Source organism: Lissotriton vulgaris, chromosome 6, assembly GCF_964263255.1.
Source record: "Lissotriton vulgaris chromosome 6, aLisVul1.2, whole genome shotgun sequence".
NCBI classification, from domain to species: Eukaryota; Metazoa; Chordata; class Amphibia; order Caudata; family Salamandridae; genus Lissotriton; species Lissotriton vulgaris.
The window spans coordinates 1,808,118,427-1,808,142,892 of NC_141694.1; the positions used below are offsets into that span (position 1 = coordinate 1,808,118,427).

General features: G+C 45.6%; 1 protein-coding gene across 1 annotated transcript in view; it reads left to right on the forward strand.

Annotated features, from left to right (window-relative positions):
• LOC147709548 (uncharacterized) overlaps positions 1-24,466 on the forward strand; it is a 572,026-nt gene that overhangs the window by 71,968 nt on the left and 475,592 nt on the right. The gene's annotated exons all lie outside the window — the stretch shown is intronic.

The window sequence follows — 24,466 nt, forward strand, 5'->3', positions numbered from 1 at the left end:
ACCCCCTGAGCAGCCCTAGGTGCGTCAGGAAATCCTAAAGCAAATAGCAAACTTTTCCTGTCAATCTACACATTCAACCTACACACATATACATATAAATAACAAATCACATTTCTTCCCACAATAATTCAAAAGCAAACACACATTTCTATTACTTGAACATTTGAACCCTTTCCAAATGACATAACTTTCTACCCTACCCCCATTCTGCCTTCTGCCTGTTACCATAGAAACACTTAATGAAACACCTAACTGAGAACACAGGTCAAAAGTTCATCATACATTGTTGCAAATCAAAACACCAAGTGTGCTTGACTTGTCAATATTCCAGTTAATCTTTGTTAACCAATAAAAATCAGGATTCCAAAAAACAGAAACATGCACCCTAGTTTTCAGTGTAGAATGATCTCACACAACCAATCACTTCTTTTCTTTTTTCAAAAATGCATGTTATCCACCATTTTAGAAAAATCTTACTTATCAAACTGCCACTTCATTTACAGAAACCATCTGAGTACATCCAGACCTCTCTTCAAGATGCTTAGAGTGTGGATTATGGGACACAGCTATATTTTCTTGATCCAAAGGTACACAGAACAGAAAGGAAATCACAAAGACCTTGGTTTACCAAATGTAGACATTAACTGGATTGGACAGAGAGGGTTAAAGTGGCACCAATGGGGGGGCGCTAGAGGGCGCACTGCGGGATGGCTGGCGTGTGAGTCAGCTCCGCCAGACGGGTGCAGGAAAAGCGATCCTTATACCCCCAAACCTATTCAAAAAAGGACAACAAACAGAAATATGGGAATCGGAAGGTGTAGGCAGTAAACTGCAGGAACTACAGCTCTGTAGCAGCGATCCCGGAGGATAAAATTGGTGAAAATACAGGTGGAGGCGAGTGGTGATCCAAAATGGCGGCGCTCGATGTACAGAGCCGCCGGTCTTACAGGAGATGGCCACCCACATATGCATAATGGATTGCGGGACTGCTACCCCACTACAGCGGAACCACATCGCCAACAAGGTTTAGCGGGCTGGGCTCTACAAAAAACTATGACGGGACCGAGAAAGAGGTTGCGTTCCAAGCCAAGTAAAATGGCGGCGGTGGTGGAACGCACGGGCATTGAAGCCGAACAAGGTACTGCCGACACCCCGATGTCTCGAGGCTGCTTCTAGGCGAAAGGCAGAGATACACGAGCGGGAGCACAAGCTGGACCGCAGCAGCGGAGCGGGAAGAAGTACTGGTGGAGGGCTTGACTACAAGGCGCTCCACACGGGAAGGGATTGCACGCCATTACGGGACAGGCACCACAACACCTGGGTTGTGGAAAACACGCGCAACCTAATACGGCCATAAAACAAAAACGGGGGCAATGGTCCTAATTGTGTTGCCACAGCAGGGGGCATGAAAGGCAGCAAAATGGAGCACAAAACAACAAACGCACACTCCCTATAACACAGACAGCTTAGATCCGGGCTGCACTCCCCCCAGCTGCGCTTCTTAGCTAAACACTACTGGGAGCTAACCGTACCAGGATCGTATCTGGCTGCGTCCTGCTGTTGGGCGCCACTCAGTGCCTGGCATGGCATGAGAGGAAGGAAATGGGACAGCACTGCGCAAATTAACAGAATACCCGAACAGTGACTGACAAAGTACTGGGCAGAAATGTAGGAGAGTGGATGGTCCAATGCATAGACCTACTTCACAGTGGGCGACAGGAACACTTCAGCGTCGTAAGCGGTCCACTGCAGGGACCACTGCCACAACAAGCCCAGGAACTCAACGTGTAGCCCCTCGACGAGTCCCAGCGTGATGGGGAAACCCAACAAACAACAGACTTAACTGCCCTTCGAAACCAGGAAGCAAGCAAAAAATACCGTGACCTCTTCGGAGGTGGAAGGAGAACAAGATATGGTCGACGGAGCCAACATGGAGTCAGTACTAAGGGCATTCCAACAAAGCTTGCAGGAGATGAACAATAAAATAGATAATGTCATGCTACGAGTGGACACTATGACAGCGAAACTAGAAAACCACGAAGAGCGGTTGGTGGAGGCTGAACAAAGGATCTCTACAGTTGAGGATGAGTCCAGGAGCACAAAGAAAGCATGCGGGAGCATTGAAAAGACACTGGAAAACCTAAGAGCGAAGGTGGAGGACCAAGAAGCGAGGTCTCGCCGAAATAACGTCCATATTTCGGGACTGCCGGAATCAACAAACACAGGCAAGATGGAGACCTACGTAGAGGCAATGCTGAAGGACATATTTGATGTAGGGAGCTTCTCGGAGGTATTCCTCATTGAACATGCGCACCGCTCGCTGGCGCCCATCCCGAAACCGGATGCCACACCCCGAATAATTATTGCCCGCATGTTAAACTATAGGGACAGAGACACAATCCTCAAACTCGCTAGGGAGAAGGGCACAGTCACATATCAAGGCAACACCTTGGAGTTCTATCCAGAACACACCATGGCGGTGCAAATGGCGCGAAAAGAATTCGCCACAGCAAAAAAGAAACTCCGGGAGATGGGAGTTGAATATGCGATGCTGTACCCTGCAAAACTAAAAATCACTAATGCGGGCAAACCTGTGATTCTCCCGACGGTACAGGCTGCGCAGGAATATATCAAGAAACTTGGGAAGCGCCGCAGAGAACGGGAAAGAGAAGACAGGATGAGTGATAACGACTGAGGAACTGAACGGCTGAGACATACAAGGCTAGCTGGATCTCCGCGAGCCTAGTGGCGTCTGCTACTACACAGCCCCTATTTTATTTACAGAGAGTCGGTGACAGTACGGCGGGAAGCGGATGTCTGCGGGTGATGTCGCAGGCAGTATAGAGAAGACTGGACTTCAATGCGGGTAATGAGCGACTGTTCGACAGAGACGCGATGAGTGTTAACATTGGTATTGAACAGTGAGTACACTAGCACTCATCGGTGCTGGGTAAATGTGGAAAACCCATGGGGAGGGTTACTCGGGGTGCATATGCAGCAAACTAATGGATCTGAGCCTCTAAAATATTGAACTAAGATGGAAAATGCATGGGTGGGCCCACATGGGAGATCCGTTGCGTACTGCATACAATTGTCCTAAACATAGAGAAGATGTTGATATGAGAAAGGTTCTGTTGACATGCATAAGACATGATGGGAAGGGAAGGGAAAGGAATTGATGACTACAAAGATGACCTGAGCACCCGCCCACGTCCACCATGTGGATGGAGACGTGTGCACCTGGCGACACCCCAAGGCGGTTGTACCCCAATTCAAGTTATGGTGCTGGTTTGATGTTACTAGGGGGATGGCTTTGGCAAAGTTTTGGCGCTGAAGTGGGAGGAGGGGGGGAGGGATGATGGAAAATGTTCAAGTAGATGTACTGTGTCTGAGAGGCATTGCGACCTCTTTCATTGCCTGCAATGATGTTGTTCTGATTACACTCATTACCAAAGAATTTGTGCACTCACGTGCACTCGGGCAGAAAGCCTGCGAGCTGGCTGCCGCAGAAGGCCCCAGCACAGACGATCAACAACCAGATATAGCGTCATGACACGTCATGATACACTAAACTTCATCACATGGAACATTAGGGGCCTAGGCAATCCAAAGAAGATAAGGCAAATGTTTGCGTTCTTTGACAGATCACACGTAGATGTTGCCTTTCTACAAGAAACACACCTGGCACCTAATGGCACGTCAATGCTGGGCACTAGGTGGGCGGAGTCAATCACTAGCTCGAACTACTCGACATACTCAAGAGGAGTTAGCATACTGATAAAGAAAGGGACACACTTCCAGATTTCGGACACACATAAATATACAGAGGGCAGATATGTTGTGGTGGTGGGTAAGGTGAGGAAACGGCAGGCTGCTTTAGTAAACGTGTATGGCCCTAACATAGACGACTCCAACTTCTATGAGACTCTATGGCACACACTCGCAAATATACAGGCTGAGAATATAATATGGGGAGGAGATTTTAACGTCACGTTGACAGACGGGCTCGACAGAACACTTCACACACTGGAACCACATGTGAAAGCGAGGGCGATGCTACTTGACGCAATGAATAACTTACACCTGGGCGACATGTGGAGGATATTACACCCGGGGGAACAAATAGCGACACACATTAATGCGGCGCATGGCAGCTGGTCCAGGCTGGACTTCTGGCTAGGCACGCAGGATATTATTATTATTATTATTATTATTATTATTAAAAAAATTTATAGAGCGCGTAGTCACCCTAAGGTATCCCAGCGCTAAAGATCCCTGCTTCTGTGGGTCCGGGGCAGATGAGGAAAAGAAAAGGGGGGGGCAACGGGTTCAGGGGGAGGTTGAATTAGGGGAACAGGAGAGTTTTCAGCCGTTTTCTGAACCGTAGGTAGTTGGGTTCTGTTCTCAGGTCTCGGGGGAGAGCGTTCCAGAGACGTGCGGTGTGAACCGAGAAGCGTCTTCCACCTGTGCGAGTTTTCTTAAATCTCGGAAGGATGATAAGGGATTCTTTGTCCCAACGGAGGGATCTTGGGGCCTTGTATGGTCTTATGAATTTCCTGAGAATCGGGGGGCCTTGATTCTGCAGTAATTTATGCGCCAGGCATAGGACTTTGAATGTAACTCATTCCCTCACTGGGAGCCAGTGAAGGAGCTTTAGTGCAGGTTTTGCTGAGGCTCTGGCAGGGGTGTTTGTGAGGATTCGGGCGGCCGCGTTTTGAATTCTCTGTAGTTTGTTCAGAGTTGCTTCGGGCGCGCCCAGGTAGATTGAGTTACTATAGTCTAGCCTGGAGAGTATGAGGCCTTGGACAAGAAGTCTTTGTGAGGTGGGCGGAAGAAGGTGCAAGATTTTTCTCATGGATTTCACTAGCCCGAAGCAAGTGCCAGCTACTTTTTTTGCTTGGGTAGTGAATGAAAGATCTGTTTCGATCCATACGCCAAGGCTTTTTACTTCCTGTTTAGGGTCGGGGGAGGGCCCAAACAGGGTGGCCAGATATTCGGGGGAAGGGTGAGTCCTTTCTGACCCAGGAGGAGGATGTCCATCTTTGAACCGTTCAGTTTTAAGGCTGAACTGTTCATCCACCCTTGTATCTGCGTCATGCAGTTGAACAAGTCCGCAGGTTGTTGACTAGGGTGGGATAGGGAGACAACTAATTGGGTGTCGTCCGTGTAACTGACGATGCTCACTCCGAACAGGGCGACGACCTCCTCCAATGGGGACATGTAGATGTTAAACAATGTGGGGCTCAGGGAGGAGCGCTGAGGCACCCCACATTGGAGGGGTGTTTCGGAGGAGCAGGTGTTATTCTCCCAGATCTGGAAGGAGCGTTGGGCCAGAAAGGAGGAAAGCCAGGAAAGAGCAGTGCCTTCCACTCCTACCCTCTTAAGCCTTTTTACCAGGAGTTGGTGGTTGACGGTGTCGAAGGCCGCGCTCAGGTCGAGGAGGATCACTGCCACTGATCCCCCCTCGTCCAAGAGTGCCCTGGCCTCCTCCACCGCTGCCAGGAGGGCAACATCAGTGCCCTGCCCAGGACGGAAACCTGTTGGTGAGTTTTTTAACAGGTCGTTCGATTCAAGAAACTGGGATAGTTTCTTGTTCACCAGTTTCTTTGCAATTTTACTAGTCCCGGGGAGGAGGGATATTGGTCTGTAGCTGGCCAATTCGGCTGGGCCCAAGGAGGGTTTCTTTAAAAGTGCTTTAACAACTGCCGCTTTCCAACTGGAGGGAACGACTCCCTGTTGTAAAGATGCGTTGATCAGCTGGGTGAGGGGTGAAATGATGATGGGGGCAACTTCCTTGAGAATTCGTAGCGGAGTGGGGTCCCTTGGGGAGCAACTTTTGATGGTTTTAAGTGTGTCCATGACTTCCTTGGTGGTGGCTTGGCCCCAGGAGGATAAACGGGGGGAGCTCGGGATGTCGGGGGTATCATCAGTCTCACTTGAATTTGTAGAGGGGATCGAATCAAGGATTTTTTGAATTTTTTGTTGGAAGAAGCTGGCTAGCTGATGGCATTTTTCCTGGTCTGCTTTGGGGTCTGGGGAATTTCTCGGGCCGGGGTCGGGAACCTTGAGAAGTTCTTTCAGGATGGTGTAAGTTTCTTTACTCGAGCAAACAGCTTTTTCAATTCTTTCCTGAAAGAATAAGCTCTTAGCTTTACAAATGGAAAGTTTGTATATTGATAGGGAGGTCAGATAAGCCTCCTTATTAGAGTTGGATTTCTCCTTCCTCCAGGAGCGTTCAGCTTTTTTACAATCCTGTCGTAATGACTTGAGCTCTGGTGTGTACCAAGGGGCAGAGGGAATACGTTTGATATGTTTTAGGGTAGTGGTTTTGGGGAGTAGTGTGTCCAGAGAGGATGTGATCCAGAAGCTAAACTGTTTGTCAGCCGTACTGGGATCGGAGGAGAGTGTGGGAATGGAATTGGAGAGCACGGTAGACCATTCGGATGGAAGGAGCTTGTGCCAACGTCTATCAGTGACTTTGATTTTCGCGGACAGAGTGGTTATGATTGGACATTCCCAGGAGATGGGGATTAGAGAGTGATCTGTCCACGGCAGTGGCACAGGAGGATTGGTGGTAATATTGGCGATGTTAGTGAGAACGGGGTCTAAGAGGTGTCCCTTGTCATGGGTAGGCTCCTTATTCACCAATCGAATGTTAAGCGACAGAAGGTCCAAAAGCATGTTAGAGGCGTTCCGGTCGGTAGGATCTGTGAAGTGGAGATTGAGATCACCTATGATAAGAAAGTTGGACACGGAGGCGGCTAGTTGAGAGACTATTTCAATAAACACATTTGGAAACTTCCCAGGAGTGCCCGGCGGGCGGTAGATAAGTAGTCCCGAAAGGGAGTGCGTCGGGGAGGTTAAGAGGGAGAAATGGCAGCTTTCTGAGTCATCAATGTTGGCATCATTGATTCTACAGATGAGGTGATCACAGTAAATTATAGCCAAACCACCTCCTCTTCCTCTAGGTCTATGAAGGGTTTGGATGAAGTATCCTGGGGGAAGGGCGGTGACAATGTCCGAATCAGTGCTGTCGGAGAGCCAAGTTTCCGTAAGAAACAAGGTGTCTATATCTTGACATTGGATCAATGTCTTGATTTCGAGTGCATGCTTGGGGAGGTAGCGACAGTTGAGGAGACCCAGCTGCAGTCTCGGCTTGGTAGGGGTCTGTGTGGCTGAGTCACAGTGCGAGCAGTTAATGAAGGATTTCCCTTCTTCGTGCATATAGTGACATCCTTGGAGTTTTTCCGGCCGGAGATCCCGGAGCATGTCCGCTGGGTATACCAGACGAATGGGGGGAGAGTCCGACAGAGTCCCTGGGCCTGGGTCCGTCCGGGCCCGGACGGGCTTGCCTTTGGCGCGCCTTCGGCGCGCTGACGGCGCGCCCGCAGCGCCCGATATACTATCGTGGGTTGTAAATATCAGGCACCTCCCCAGGACACTTTCAGATCATAGCCCCGTGCTATTAGAGATGCAAATCCCTCACTATATATCGCCACCGTTCATGTGGCGGTTTAATGCACAAGCCCTACGAGATCCATTGTATGTTGACACCATCCTGAAAGCGATAACAGATTATTTTGAACTAAATTCCCCCACGACGGAAGACCCGTGGCTGCTAAGGGAAGCTTTCAAAGCCACAATAAGAGGAGTATGCATAAGCACATCCTCAGGCATATTAAAAGACATACGCCAACAATTAAAGACACGGGAGGAGGCAATACAAGAGCTGGAAAAGCAATACACACAAACTGGGGACACCGCCCTGTTGGGCGACATAAGGGCACTACTGACGGGACATCGCAATTTTGCAGAGGACGAGCTGAAATATATTTTCAAAGGAACAACTGCAAGGAGGTATGGCGAGGGGGGCAGACCGGGTAGGGCCCTGGCTGAAAAGATATGTACAGGCAGAGCACCACAACACGTCACAGCAATTAAAACTAAGGCAGGCACACTCACACATGACATCAAGAACATAATGGGAGAGTTCATGGGCACATATGGGGCGTTATATGAGGCAAAACCGTTAATACCGCAAGAAGAAATGTTGGCCTACATGGCGGATGTGGAGCTGGCGTGATTGGCGGACGGACATAGGGAATACCTCGCTCGCCCCATAACAGTCCAGGAAGTCGTCGACACCATTAGACGGCTACCGAACGGAAAAGCTCCGGGACCAGACGGTTTTGTGATCGAATTTTATAAAACGTTCACAGACATACTTGCTCCACATCTGGTAAAGGTATATGAAATGGCTCACGAAGCACAAACATTACCGTCCTCGATGAGAGAAGTGCTGATCATTGCATTATTAAAACCAGGCAAGGATGAGGAACAATGTGACTCCTATCGCCCTCTCTCGCTTATACACTAAAATAATAGCGAGCATATTAGCTGACAGACTGAAACCTCTCATGCCGCTGGTGATTAGACTTGACCAATCCGGTTTTATATCGGAAAGATCAACCACACATAACACCCGCACATTGTTTGCCCTGGCGCACTATCTGGCACCTGAAATAAAGGCGGTGGCAGTTTTATTAGACGCGGCCAAAGCATTTGATACGATTGACTGACCCTTTCTACACGCGGTACTTATACGAATGGGTTTTCCACCACTATTTATTGGGTGGATAACGATGCTATACACAAACTTAACTGCACGCATTAGGATAAATAAGCACCTCTCTGACCCAATAGCAATTTGTCGTGGTACCAGGCAAGGGTGTCCACTATCACCAATGCTGTTTGCCCTCATACTTGAACCATTGGCTTGCAAGATCAGACAACACCACCACTACTCAGCCATACAACTCCCAACATGACCCATTCACATATCATTATACACAGACGATATGGTGCTGTATGTTAAAAACCCAGAACAACATCCTAACCCACTGTTGCAAGAGTATAATACATTCAGCCAGTACTCAGGGCTGCAGATCAACTGGACCAAGCCCCTTATTCTGTCCTTAACAGATGGTACCCATCCAACTGCCCTGGACTATCCTCTGGAATGGCAAGATGAGCCGACCAGGTGTTTGGGAATATGGTTCCACAGGGACCCAGAATTGGTTATCCGTACTAACTACGGGAGAGCTATAACCTCACTAGAAGACAAGATCAAGAGGTGGATTAGGCTGCCGCTGTCCCTGGCAGATAGACTCGCCATTGTGAAAATGGTAATGCTCCCCAAGTTCCTGTACTTGTTTAACAACATTCCTATCAAGCCCCCAGAAGAGGTGTTCCGTAACATCAAATCCCTCATACCGACCCTAATCTGGGCAGGGAAACAAGCCAGGTTAGACTTACAGACAATGGCACTACCGTACGCTAGGGGTGGCTTCAAGGTCCCAGATATCTACCTCTATTATCTCTGCGCTCAGGCGCAATTTGCGCATTACTGGTACCACGAAATACCTTTCCTGATGCATATAGCGGTGGAAAAGGGAGACGCGGACCCAATCCCACTGACGAGTATATTGCCACATAAAAGACTCAGATTACATGACCATGACATCAACCCGGTCAATATCACAAACGAAGCATAGAGACTATTGGGCAAGGTAGCACAAAGCATGCCACTCTACGCACCTGCACTCCCACTAGCACATCATCCGGCCCTATCATTTACACAGGAGCAAGTCGGAATGGAATTACTGAAACACGCTGGCATAGACAAACTGGGCGATTTATACAGGGATGGGAAATTCCTAACGCTTGACAAACTAGATTATATCAGTAACCCAACACTGCTGTTTAGTTTCAACTACTATAGGTTACAAAGGGTGATGAGAGAATATTTCCCTACATTCCCAGACGAACCACAGACGCTAGCCCCTTTACAACTGGTACTCACCACACCCTCGGCGTCTCATTTAGTATCTAGATTGTACAATAGCGCGCAAACAAACATTGGGGGGAACACTGACAGGACAAGGGAAAAATGGAGCAAGGCATTAGATGATACACTCTCGGAAGAGGAATGGGAGACCACCTGCCTACTGACAGGTATGCTGACACCTAATGGCAACCTAAGAATCATTCACTATAAATATCTTCATAAAATGTATCACACGCCACACAGATTGCACAGGTATGGATTAAGGGATAACTCCAACTGCATAAGATGTGGACAAGACAATGCAGACTTTATGCATTTAGCATGGCACTGTGGCCCGGTGGCGCACTACTGGGAACAAGTGATACAAGCCATTAATGACATACTGGGGGCAACTTTGCAATGTACGGCCAAAACGTGTTTGCTAGGTATAGTGCCGCAGCTAGGAGCGCAGAGGCGTAAACTGTGTGTAATAGCCCTCTTAATGGCAAAACTAAGAGTATCTTTACATTGGAGCAGTAAGTTGAAGCCCAAGGTGAAAAACTGGTTGGAGGACTTGACGTACTGTTGTGACACACTCGCCACATACGAAGAAGACTTACCAGCAGGTTCACCGCCCAGAGACTATTGGGCTCCCTTTAGACAATACTTGTTAACAATTGCATCAGACCGAAATGTTTCTGAAGAGCTGAGTTTAATCCGGCCACATGACAATGAGTATGGTTATTTGAAGCGTAATGGAGGGGGGAGAATGCTGTGACACAGTGCTTTAAGTTTTAGGGGTTTTCTTAATTTGTTTCGCTAGTTTACTGTGGTTCCATATAAAATATACAAAAAGTAAGAACGAGAACGTAAATGGTCAAGATTACAGCATTGTCTAGTTTCACGCATGTTAGAAATTGCACGGTTGTCGGCTGATGGGCCGTGTACGAAGAGCGCCACGCTCAATGCTTCAAACAAATGTGTAGCTGGCCTCAAAGGTTGTAGGCGACGACAATGCACTTTACTTCTGTGACAATGAGAAATAAATATCTTACACCAAAAAAAAAAAAAAAGTGGCACCAATTGATGCCATTGGTGAATCCTTTTTGCATCTCCAACACCCCAACCTCATAATTGTGCACTGCGGTGGCAATGACCTAGGCACTTTGACTGGGGTAGGTCTGGAAATGTTTATGAAGGACACCTTTACAGAACTGATGTCACTTTTCCCCCAAACTACTTTTGTCTATTATAAAATATGCCAAAGGCAGAATTGGAACTGGTCCAATCAATTTTACCCACAGATTGAGAAAGCTAGGAAACATGTGAATAAATCTGTTTCTGCTTTTCTCCGAGACTATAGAATGGGGTCCATATACAACAACAATCTGAGTTTCAATATGCATGTCATCTATAGGAGAGATAGTGTACATTTTACAGATAAGGGGAACGGAGGCTTCCTCTTGCACTTTAGACTCTGCATCGGTACTTACTTGTGTAGGTACTAAAATCTCCCTATAAACACAAGGGCTCTTTTTAGAGCCACTCAACATCTAAACACATAAACTTGCTGAAGATCTGAAAAATATTTTTCTTTTGCTTGCTTAGGTACTCGTACGGGACAACTTAGGACCCTCACGCCATACGTCATCCGGCCGCACTTGGTACGCGTACTGTAAATATATTGTAAAAAAAATAGCCCCTATCACAAATTTGTATTATCCACGGGGACCCCATCCCCCGGGGCTCAAAACAAATGTTGGGGACAGTGGGGGGAGCCCCAACACCCCCACGGTCCCAGCCGGCTCCCCGCGTCCTTCGGGAGCAGGCATTGCTTTTCATCAGAGAGAGCAGCTTACATGCTGCTCCCCCTGACGAAAAGCAATATGCTTTCCTATTTGAAAGAGAGAGCAGGTATTCTGCTCTCTCTCCCGTAATGCACTGCTGATGACATCACATACTACATCACTCATGACATGGTCAGTGATATCACTCATGACATCACTGATGACATCTCAAATGACATCAATGATTGATGTCACTGACCATGTCATGAGTGATGTAGTATGTGACATCATCAGCAGTGCATTGCGGGCGCGCAAGTTATAGTTAGCTGAACAAACTATAACAGAGGAATTTCAATGGTTTTGTATGAGTGAAATGTCCAGCTAACTATAACATGTGTGAAACCTACGGTTTTTTCAGTTACTCTATATATATATACATATATATATATATAGTCACTGAAAAAACCATAGGTTTCACACATGTTATATATATATATATATATATATATATATATATATATATATATATATATATATATATATATATATATATATATATATATATTACCTACTGGCGTGTCGCCAGTAGGTATATATAGTTAGGATTTTTTGTCTATGGAACTTTGGAAAATTCTATGTCTAATAACTTTGGCGTTTGTGGACGGAATCGGCTGAAATTTTCAGGAAAATGGCACATTTTGTTTCTGAGCAGCCCCTGAAAATTTGGGGGAGTTTCGTCAAGGGGGAGCCGAGAAAAAAGGGGGGTCCCAAAACGCATTTTTAACATTGAGTTTTCCATAGGGCGGTTGGACTCACTTTTAGCTCGAACGGCTGAATGGATTTGCACGAAACTTGGCAAAATTGTAGGGACTGTTAGCCCGATGTGCCTTTGCTAGGTCTCAATATATGTGCTCCAGTAGTTTTTGAGAAATTAACATTCAAAACAAGATATATATCTGTAACAGCGCTCCAGGCTGCGCTCCGGTTCGCTTACTTTTCGCGAAACGGAACTTTGCGTGCAGAAAGCTGATTGGCTCTCCGGTGTCTGTCAACATTCTAAACAGTCCGGAGCAGCCGCCATCTTGTCTCTCGGTAGGATCGAGAGAGAAGAAGAGGTGAAAAACGAAGGGGGAATTTAATGAAAGGGGGCAAGGTATCCCCCTCTTGACCCCCTAGGAATGTTGTTGGGGTTATTAAAGGGTCCCGTGGGGAAAATAAAAAAAAAAAAGATTTTTCACGGTAGAAGCGCTTCACGGGCCGCGAACTGGGCCGCAAACTGGTAGCGAAACGGGAATTCGCCATTTTGTGCTTCGTTAATTAAATTACTAGGTATAAGGGGGTGCGGGAGACGTATCCTAATCCCCTATGTTTCCTGAGGGTGGCTGAGGAGGCTCATATATGTTGATACATCTCTTCCAGCGGCTGCGCCATCTTGCCTTTTTTCCAATGCCACAATTTTGTCGTGCACGGCAGCCATTTTAGATGCCAGGCTGGTCCCAGGCTATCACCTACCCCTGCGGATGTAGTTTATGGCCCCAGCTGTAGAGAATTCAGACATGCCAACCCTCCCGATTCAGGCGTGAGACTACTGATTTCAGTGCTAGTCTCCCGCCTCCCGATTTCTGCAAGCAAAAACCCGGGGGCATATTACGAACAACTAGCGATAATTTTTGTCTCTAACTTGTTTAGAGACAAAAATTATCGCCGCACATCGGCGATTTTTATCGCAGATAAACCTTGCTATTATCGCAGAAAAGTCAGCGATATTCATGTATTATCGAGCAAATGCTCTTAGCCATGTTATCCACCTCCCATTGGATAACATGGCTAAGAACTGCTCAGGGCAGGTGTTAGATTTTGGAGATATTCGCGCTTAGCGCGAATATCTCCAAAAGTTGGTAATAGGAGATAGCGATGTTAGGGACTGTTTCCAGTAGCTAACATCTTGGCACGCCACTTTGCATGTCATTAGTGATAAGTATCACTGACATGCAAAGCGGGGCCCAAGATGGTCGCTATCTCCTTTTAGCTGTCACTAACTGGTGTTAGCGACAGCTTGGTAATAGGGAGATAATTTTATCTCCGCTTTCATGGCTTTTAAAGCCAAAAAAGCGGAGATAAACCCCCTTGATAATATGCCCCACGATTCCTTGGGGGTTTCAGCTGACAGGGCTTGGTATTGTGTTACATGGTAATTTTTCCAGGAAACGTCAGAGGGTCGATGCAGGGGTTCTAGAAGAGGTGATAAACCATTTAAGCCTCATTAACAAGCGCATGGTCTTTTAAAGATTTGTGAAGTACTCGGGGGCGGCGGTGTGTGTGTGCCCTCTTTCAGGAGCGGGCGGGGGGGCACTGCCAGCAACTTGCCAGGTCAGGTAGTGTTCAACACGTGCATCACCCTTTCTCTGCCTGCTATTGCGCTCCATGCTTCGGAAAGGTAAGAAAAAGAACGTGCATTTGAGTTTGAAATGTCCGATCCTGCAGCAGCACACTTCCAAAGCCCACACATGACAATAACCCGATTCAAGGCCCCATTCACCCGTTTAAAAAAAAATATATAACACTCCAACAAAGTAAGATTATAAAACTTTATTAACTTTTAACTATAATGAACGGAACAAAAACTGTAAAAACATTTAAACATTTTTCACCCAAAAAAGCAACAATGGTCAGAAGCTGTCTTTTGTGCGAATAGTCCCAAGGCAGCACAACGTGCAGAGTTCTGGACGGCACCCAGGTGATGTCGCCTGGGTGCCGCACTGGTTTTGGGATCCTACAATGCTGCTCCGAAAATTGGCGTGGGGCGTCCCGGGTGGTGCGGGGGGAGGCCTCGTCAGTAGCGGTCTGTTGTGCGAATAGTCCCAAGGCAGCAGAACGCGCTGAGATGTTGATGGCACCCAGGTGATGTCCAGTAAACTGCCGCACTGGTTTTGGTATCCTACAATGCTGCTCCGAAAATTGGCGTGCGGCGGCCCTGGGGGGGGGGCGTGGGGGAGGCGGCGTGAACGGGCCTCCCCAGGTGGCGGCCATCCAGCTGAGTTGCGCCCGCTCTTGCGGCTACAGCGTCTCGCTCACCATGTTGTTGAGTTGCTCCCACTCTTGCAGTGCAGCGATAGGCGGCTGCCACATGACTCTTAAAATGGCGGACCTGGTCCACTGAAATGGCCCTGGGACACCTTGGAACTTGGACGCTTGCCTGCTAGGGCTTGGGCTCCATTCTCGAAAAGCGTCCCCTCAGCCGTGAAGATTCTACAAAAGTCTTGGGGGCCCCCGACTCCCGCAGGCTTCCGGTGGGGAGCGGCTGCCATGATTGCTCGCGGAATGACCACGACGGAGCCACGAGATGGTGGTGCTCTCATGCTGACGCCAGCTTCAGTCTGAATGATCCAGAAACAAGGTGGGGCTTTCATCGTTTGGGAAAAAAAAATGTTCTAAACCAATGAAAAGTGTTATTTTTAGGTCATATGACCAAGCCTTCCATCTTTAGGAAACCAAAAGTAAAATGAACCAATGAAAAGTTTTATAAACAAGTCACTTGACCTGTTATGCGGCATAGGGCTAGAAAAAGCGTAGAAAATCCGTTGGCATGTGAGGCGGCGTCAGTAGCGGACCGATGTGCGAATAGGCCGAAGGCAGCACAACGCGTTGAGATCCGGATGGCACCGAGGTGGTGTCCAGCAAATTGCCGCACTGGTGTGGCCATCCTACAATGCTGCGCCAAAAGACGGCGTGTCCAGCTGAGTTGCGGTCACTCTTGCGGTACAGTGACTCGAACGCGCCGAGATCCGGATGGCACCGAGGTGGTGTCCAGCAAATTGCCGCACTGGTGTGGCCATCCTACAATGCTGCGCCGAAAGACGGCGTGTCCAGCTGAGTTGCGGTCACTCTTGCGGTACAGTGACTCGAACGCGCCGAGATCCGGATGGCACCGAGGTGGTGTCCAGCAAATTGCCGCACTGGTGTGGCCATCCTACAATGCTGCGCCGAAAGTCGGCGTGGGGTGCCCCGTTGGCTTATGAGGTGATGTCAGTAGTGGACCGATGTGTGAATAGGTCGGAACCAGCACAAGGCGCCAAGATCCGAATGGCAAGTCCTGGATGTTGAGTGCCATAGTTGAGAGTTCTGAGCAGTGCTTGTAAGACTGTCTGAAGCTTATTTGCACCTGCTGCAGCTTCACTATTGCCCTGGTGTGGCCAAAGGTCGCACATGACATAGGCGGCCGGCTCCCGAGGTCCGGCGGAACTTTTTTCCTTTTCCTTTCTGCTTCTTTTACTACAATCCGTTTCATCTGAAGACACGACCAGGTCCCTGAATGTGTGCAGGGGGACGCTATTGATTGAATGAAAATGGCGGCTTGACACAAAGCTGACTCAAGCGTTGCTGTTGATGCTATACAGACAAAAATTGGTTTTCAGTTTGTACATTCTTCAGGATTTTTTTTCCATCCAAGTCTGATTGAGAGTTTGTAGAAAAATGGCTTCAGATTTTCCACATACTACTCTTCAACATTCTTCCTAAATGTAACAATGTGAAACTCACTAGCAGAACGGCTGTTTCTGTTTCCTTTCAAAATGCTGCCAACAATATTTTCTGAATGGAAGACACCATCTTGTAGCATAAAGGGCCGAAAGGGGTTCTGGTCTGGCCGATGGTTGGTGGAGACATTTTGACTATATCTTGGACCTGCCCGGACTCGCCCAAAATGGTGCCGGTATAAATGGGACTCGTAACTCCTTGCCCGCAAATGTATATCTAGAAAATGTTATTGTAAGTGGCCCTGTCTTATTTTAATTACAAAATGTACGTCCACCGATTCCGCAACTGGTAGACACCTTAGTTCTTGCAACCTAATGGCCCGCTCGTTACGTTCCTCTACAGTGTAAATGTCTCCTTATCATATACGATTTCAGTTTGCTCCGTGGCCGGCCCACGTGGTTATAGGCCCGTATTTGTATACTGACATTTTCACAATAAAGGTTTTTAAAACAAAACACGGTAGTAGTATTTACATTGGTAAAGTTTTTACTTTTAGTCACTGTTTTCGAATCAGTAAAAGGCAAGTAAAATAAAGCAGTCCAATTACATGACGGATAAAAGGTATAATATGTAGGAACGCAGTAAAGATAAATGGTCAAGGGCAGTTGTGTTTTCCACTCCTGCAACATAAAGTGATCGATAAGAATCTGATAATCAGGCGTATCGACAGCAGGCCGAGTATCTTTTACTCAACGGCTCCGTCATGGAACGAAGAAACGCCCTTTTTCTCGAAAAAGGAATATATTTTACTTGCAGGACAGTTGTACATTTTCCGGGAAAGTACATTAGCCTGGAATATTATAACATATGTTTTAAAAAAAATAATGTTCGAAAACAATAAACAGCGTAATTTTTAGGTCATATGACCAAGCTTTTCATCATTAAAATAACAAAAGTAAAATGAACCAATGAAAAGTTTTATTAACAAGTCACATGACCTGTTATGCTTACGTTACGCGCTGCGCGCCGCGCCTCGGATCACTTCCGGGTGCGCTAACGTGGCATGTCATGTAACGCATTACGCGACAACGTAGGTCAAGAATATAGTCAAAATGTCTCCACCAACCAGCGTTCGGAACACAACCCCTTTCAGCAGTCCAAAAAGTTCTGTTAAATGACAACAGAGGGGACAGGCAACAAGAACCATCAGTCAAAGAGGGGAGGGCAAGTTCTTCTCTTCCGGGTCATGTTGGGGCGCTACCGGAACTGATCGAATTGGTAGTCTACAGTGTTTCTGGATGTTTCAGACTAAAGCTGGCGTCAGCATGAGAGCACTTCCATCTCGTAGCTCCGTCGTGGCCATTCCACGAGCAGACATGGCAGCTGCTCCCCACCAGAAGCCTGTGGGAGTCGGAGGCCCCCAAGACTTTTGTAGAATCTTCACGGCTGAGGGGACGCTTTCGAGAATGGGACCCAAGCCCTATCAGGGAAGCGTCCGAGTTCAAAGGTGTCCCAGGGCCATTTTAGTGGACCAGGCCCAAAACCGAAGAGCCGGCCGCCATTTTGAGAGTCCTGTGGCAGCCGCCTATCGCTGCACCGCAAGAGCGGGAGCAACTCAACTACATGATGAGCGAGACGCTGTAGTCGCAAGAGCGGGCGGTAAACAGCTGAATGGCGGAAGAGGCACAGTGTAGCAAAAGCGGGCGGAATGGCAACTGAAACGGTAAAGGGGCGCCCCACTACAGCGTGTCTTCAGGTCAAACGGATTGTGGGACAAGGTTCAGAATTGAAGAGTCATCAAAAGGCAAAAAGTTCCGCCGGACCCCGGGAGCCGGCCGCCTATGTCGGGGGCAATCTCAGGCTACACCAGTGCTATAAGACTTGGGGAGGGTGTCGGAGCCAAGCGTCTTCTCCGAGTCCATGGCCATCACACCGCCCCTCAGGGGCCTCCGTCAAGCTGTTTAGGAAGGTAACATATCACATTGTTTTCAAATGCAGTCAGGTCCACAAACGACACTCACTTACTTTGAGAATAGTGAAGCTGCAGTAGGTGGAAATAAGCTTCAGACAGTGTTACAAGCACTGCTCAGAACTCTTAACTATGGCACCCAACATCCAGAACTTATGCCATTTGAGAATGGCAGTGACATTGAAGCAACTCAGGGACCAAAACCATTAACGTACTTTCACGTATGAAAATCTTACTTGGGGAGGGGGCAGGAGCGAAGCGCCCCCTCCCAGTCCGCGCCACCACACCGTATGTTGAAAATCTGAAGCCATCGTTCTACAAAGTCAACCAACCTTGGATGGAAAAATCTAGAAAAATGTACAAACTGAAAACCAGTTTTGGTCTGCATAGCATCAGTAGCAACGCTTGCTATCAGAGTGCATGAGTTTCATGCTCGATCGATTGAGCTAGCCGGATCGGGCAATAAAAAGTATAAAATAGTTATGTAAATAGTTATTTAATAAAATGTTTTACCCTGCTTCTTTGCTGGTGTGTTGTCTATATTTTTAATATTTGCATAGGGTTTGTCGTTATTTTGGGTGGGGTGGGTGACGGAGTCGAGCTGTCTTGCAGCCCTCATGGTGTGGAGCTCAGTTCATCTCACTATTTTCGTATTTCTCATGAAGGGTTGTTCCTAATATTTCTATTTTAGCGAGGTCAAAAAGAGATCCAATTAGTGGCCTACTGATTTTGCTCGATTACTTTTATTTTTTTACACGATTTTTCACTATCTGCAAAGACTAAACAGAGTATTGCGACTTTGTGCTTGTTTGTAAATAGAGAATGATCCAAAGAGAACCAATTCTAAAACAGTAAATGCTTGGATAACAATCAATCAAATGGAGAGACAAGCAGGCACGACGGATTACAACGGGGGTAAAGGTCTGCGTTAACTACCGTTCACTATCTGCAAAGAGAGAGTACTACTAAGAGAAAAGAGGGGAGGGGGGGGTGCAGCGTTCAAAGCACATCAGCGTGCATAAATACGAAAATGTTTTTATCTATCACGTACTTGACATTTTAAAGCTTTTCATATTTGCTATTAAAAAACCATTGAAATTCACTGAAAAAACCATAGGTTATAGTGGATATATTGTTAGGAATTTGCATTTACAAAACCTTGAAAATTCAATGAAAAAACCATTAGTTTTAGGCCATATATAGTTAGGGATTTGCATTTACAAAACCTTATTTTACTCGCATAAAACCATTGAAATTCCATATATAGTTAGATGCGCTAACTATATATCGCGCACCCGCAATCCACTGCTGATGATGTCACATATTACATCATTCATGACATGGTCAGTGACATCACTGATGACATCACTGATGACAACTCAAATGACATCACTGATGACATCTCAAATGACATCACTGATGACATCACTGATGACAACTCAAGTGTTGACAACTGATGACTTGTTTTAGTGTGATTGGAATGGTGATAGATAAAATTCACAAATTAAAAGTGATTCCTGGTGCTATTTGTGATAAGTTACGAGAAAAGGTGATTTTGTTGCTGTGCTTGTGGTTTAAAATCAATTTAAGTAGTAGTAGAACAGCAGATGTTAAGGAATGGGTTCTGAGGGAAGATTAAGAGTACAGACTGAATCATAGGTGTACGTTTAGGGCTTCGTCCGCGTTCAAACCGAACGGGATTTTGGAGTTCAGAAGGATTATATATCTGGACTCCAGTCGGCGTAGGGCTAGTTTCCGATTGCCTCCTCTCGCATTCTTTGGTACACTGTCGATGACATAATATGTGAGATTCTGGGCATTACCTTCATGTAGCTGGTTGATATGCCTTGCTACTGGGTATGTGGGGTCTTTGTTCACTATTGCCCTCAGGTGCTGTAGTATTCTGACATGTGCTGGGTGGATGGTGGAACCTACATATCTCTTTCCACAGACACATGTCAGCACATACACCGCAAATTCGGTTTTGCACGAGTATTGTGCTCTTATGGTGTATGGTTTGTGTCTAAATGGTATACTGACTTTAGTAGTGTTAATCCCATGGTTGCAGGCTTTGCATTTGCTGCATTTCTTGAAGCCTTTTTGGTTCTGTAACCAATTCGTTTGTTTTTTGATTACTGGGGCATTGCACACCAGCTCACTGCGCATGGATTTTGCTTTTCTATAGGTTACCAGAGGACCTTTGCCCACCAACTGGCCAATAGTAGGATCGTTGTGTACTAATGGCCAGTGTCTTCTGAGAATTTTGCGGAGATTGGTGTGATACCTGTTGTATCCTGTTATTAGCCTAGGTGGCTGTCGCTCATTTGTTACAGGAACATTCTTGTTTTTAGGAGGGAATATGAGTTCCTGCCTTGTTTTACTTTCACACTTGGCCTCTGCCCCCCTACAGGTTTTCTCAGTGTACCCCCTGTGTCTTAGCCTATTGAAAAGGTTCTTCTTAGCTTTTGACAGTTCTTCTTGTGTGCTACAGTTCCTTGTCATCCTGAGGCATTCAGCATATGGGATAGACTGTTTCAGAGGTGTCGGGTGAAAGCTTTGCGCGTGTAAGATCGTATTGCCTGCTGTGGGTTTCCTAAATGTGCGTGTCTGTATACCATTATTCATCACAAATAACTCAACATCAAGGAATTGTATAGTATCAGGACTAACATTACATGTAAATTTCAAGTTCAATGCATTTTCATTCAATTCCTTGGCGAATTTTTCCGCACTTTCAAGACTGCCCTGCCACAGAATAAAAATGTCATCGATAAAGCGTTTGTACATTACAATGTTGTTGGTTATTGTTTCTGCGTGAGTGACTTGCAAAACTTGCTCCTCCCACCAGCCCATATGCAGATTCGCATAGCTGGGGGAGAAGCAAGTGCCCATAGCAGAACCCTGCATCTGTTTGTAATGAAGTTTGTCAAATATGAAGGTGTTGTTGGTCAAACACCATTCCGTCATTTCTAGAATCATGCGGGTGTGCTCGAAAAGGTTTATTGGTCTTTTTCCAAGGAAATGTTTCAGGGCATTGAGGCCGTCCTTGTGTCGAATGCTGGTGTACAAGGATTGTACATCTAGGGTCATGAACAAGTAGTTGTCTTTCCATTCCACATCATAGATTTTGGCTAAGAAATCCCCAGTATCTTTCAAGTAAGCAGGTAAAGCCCTCACCTCCGGCTGTAGGAAATGATCTATGAAAATGCTTGTCTTTTCAAATAGACTCCCTATTGCAGATATGATGGGTCTGCCCGGTGGCACACTGCTGTTTTTATGAATTTTAGGGATTAAGTATAGTTGAGGAGTAACTGGGTAGTCGTTTTTCAGGTACTCAAACTCTTGTTTACTTAACAGGCCCATGCCTTTCCACCTGTATAGTTCATTGTGGTATTTTTCTTGTAAGCCTACGATGTGTGTTGGACTTATTCTTGTATAGCATTCTCGATCTTGAAGTTGAGAGAGTGCTTCCTGGTTGTACATTTCCAATGGCCACAAGACTATGTTGCCCCCCTTGTCTGACCATCTCACCACTATGTCTGATCTTGCTTTAATTTTTGTCATTAAGTTGTTATATTTTCTCATTTGGTCGTTGTTATTTGCCACGCCCTCTCTTGTACTTTTTATGGATAGTTCCTTTAGGTCTTTGATCACACATTCTGAAAACATGTCTAGTCCATCTTTGGGCATTATCGGCATGAACACTGATTTTGGTTTGAAACCCGTTTTGATTCTTTGACAGATGTCTATTTCTGAATTTGTCGCTGCTCCACTGGGGCTGATTAGGACAGTGTCATTATCTTGTTCAAGATCTATCAAATCCTGCAATGCTTCCATATTCGCTACACTTAGGATGTGTTCTTGTTGTTCCTGTTCCGGAACTTCATTTGCTTGTTGGTTTTGATAGAAATATTTCTGAAGTTTTAACTTTCGGACATACATGAACAAATCTATTCGGGTTTGAGCGTAATCAAAGTTTGTGTTACTACAGTAAGATAGGCCCAAAGATAAAATATCCAGTTCTTGTTGCGAGAGTTCTAGGTTCGTTAAATTGATTACAGTGTTGTCTCCTGCCATTATCGTCGTAGGTTGCGTCTGTATGGTTGCTTTGTTTGCTTTCCTGTTTGTTTTTCCCCAGCGTCTGTTTTTTCTCCGCCTGCTTTTTGTTGTTGTTTCTTCCGATTTGTTTGGCCACCTCCTTCCTCCTGTCTCGACTGTAGTCGTGGTCTTAGTGTTCTGAGGCGTTGTATCCGTAAAAAAGCTAGCTCTTCTGCTGGTGTTGGTGGGGGACCAGTATTTCCTGCGCTGTGATTGCTTTCAGCGTCTGTCTCGTATTCCGAGCTTATTTCATTTTCGCTCTGTTCAGCTCCGGCCCCCTGGTTACTTGTCGCTGGTTTAGGCATTTGGTTTCTTATTTGATCATACTTCCTGGCAAACGTGTATATTCTTCCATTCATGTAATCATTCCGATCTCTTTGGAATTTTATAGCCTTTCTTTCTTTGATGTCACTTTCATGTTTTGTGATCCTGGTTTGTATTTCTTTCAAACCGCTTGTGATTTCATCTTTGTTCTCTTTTTCGTCCAATTTTTTCATTATTTCTTCAATTCGCGTTATCATTTTATATATATATATATATATATATATTCACTGAAAAAACCATAGGTTTCAGGCCTTATATAGTTAGGAATTAGCATTTAAAAAACCTTTGAAATTCACTGAAAAAAACATAGGTTTCAGGCCTTATATAGTTAGGAATTAGCATTTAAAAAACCTTCAAAATTCACTCAAAAAACTATAAGTTTTAGGGGTGTTATAGTTAGCTGGACATTTCACTCATACAAAACCATTGAAATTGCTCCTATATAGTTAGTTGTACTAACTATATTTTGCGCACCCGCAATCCAATGCTGATGATGTCACATATTACATCATTCATGGCATGGTCAGTGACATCACTGATGATATCTCTAATGACATCACTGATGACATCATCCAGTGAATGTGGTTTGCTTCGTTATTTAAATATGCATTATATATATAGCAATTTGCATTGAAGAATGAGTGGATATATAAAAATAAATATTTGGATGGAGGATTTAGTAGCAGTGTAATTGACTGTTTACTTGACCAATTAATAGTGTCTCACATTCAGATGTGTCACACATTTGCCATAAATTCTGAATGTTAGCACTCTAGTTGCTCATTAGATCACTGTAGTAAAGCTACTGCTCACCAGGGAAGTCTGCTGCTGGTATTCAAAGTGCATGTTTCAGTCTGCATGTCGGAATTTTTTTAATGAAATAGAGGAGGATTTAAGAAGTCACTCAAAATGTGCCCTACTTTTTCTTTCTGCAGCACTAATCATACTTTCTATGGCAAAATGAACCCCCTCATTTTGTTCCTTTTTAAATTAAATGTTTTAAGAGTTACCACTTTATTCCACTCAAGATGGCTTCAGGTGTGCCATACCTTTGTAATAAGTAGGACTGTAGCACTCTAGTTGTTCTTTAGAACACTCTAGGAGGCTGCAGTAGAACACAAAGGAATCAACTGACAGTCTCTGTCCTTGTTGGATGTACATGTTTTACTGAGAATGTCAGACTTCATTCTCACATGATTGAGAAAGATAATGTGAATTTACAGAAAATATGCTTTCAGTTTAGCTTATAGATCCCCTTCAAAATCACTGTGGGAAAAGCATGAGATAATAGTTTTCTTTCAAACATTATTCATGATATCCCAGCAGAAGGATTTTCACATGGTAAAATCACCTTAGAACATACCACAATTCCTAAAATGAGTATGGTACCATCAACAAATGATTTCTAATGTAACTAAAGTCCTAAAACCTTCTATTAACGGCAATGCTTTTTAATGAGGTGCTATCATGTATATTGGTCCCAAGATGTCTGCCAACACTTCTTGGATGAAGTGCTGACAGCCAATCAGATCTCACGATGAGATGTGTGGTTAGGCTCCGCCCAGATATATATTTTTTCTCTTTTGATTTTCTCCGGAACTACTGGAGGGATTTTCACCAAATATAGAAAAGGCACTTCTGCATACCAGTCCCTTCCATTTTGCCAAGTTTGGTCTAATTCCGTTCAGCCGTTTGGGCTGTAGCCGTGTCTAATCGTCCTATGGAAATTAACATGGGGAAAACACTTTTTGGGACCCCCCTTTTTTCTCGGGCCCCACTTGGCGAATCCCCCCCAAACGTTCAGGGAAGGAGCAGAACTGAGCTGGCCAAAATGTTAGAAAATTGCACGCAATTTCCTCAATCGACACTAAAGTTATTCCCAATAGAATGTTGCGGGTTTCCTAGGGTAACTAGGTCCTAACTATACATACCTACCTTCGACCGCCAGTAGGTAATAATATATATATATATATTCACTGAAAAAAT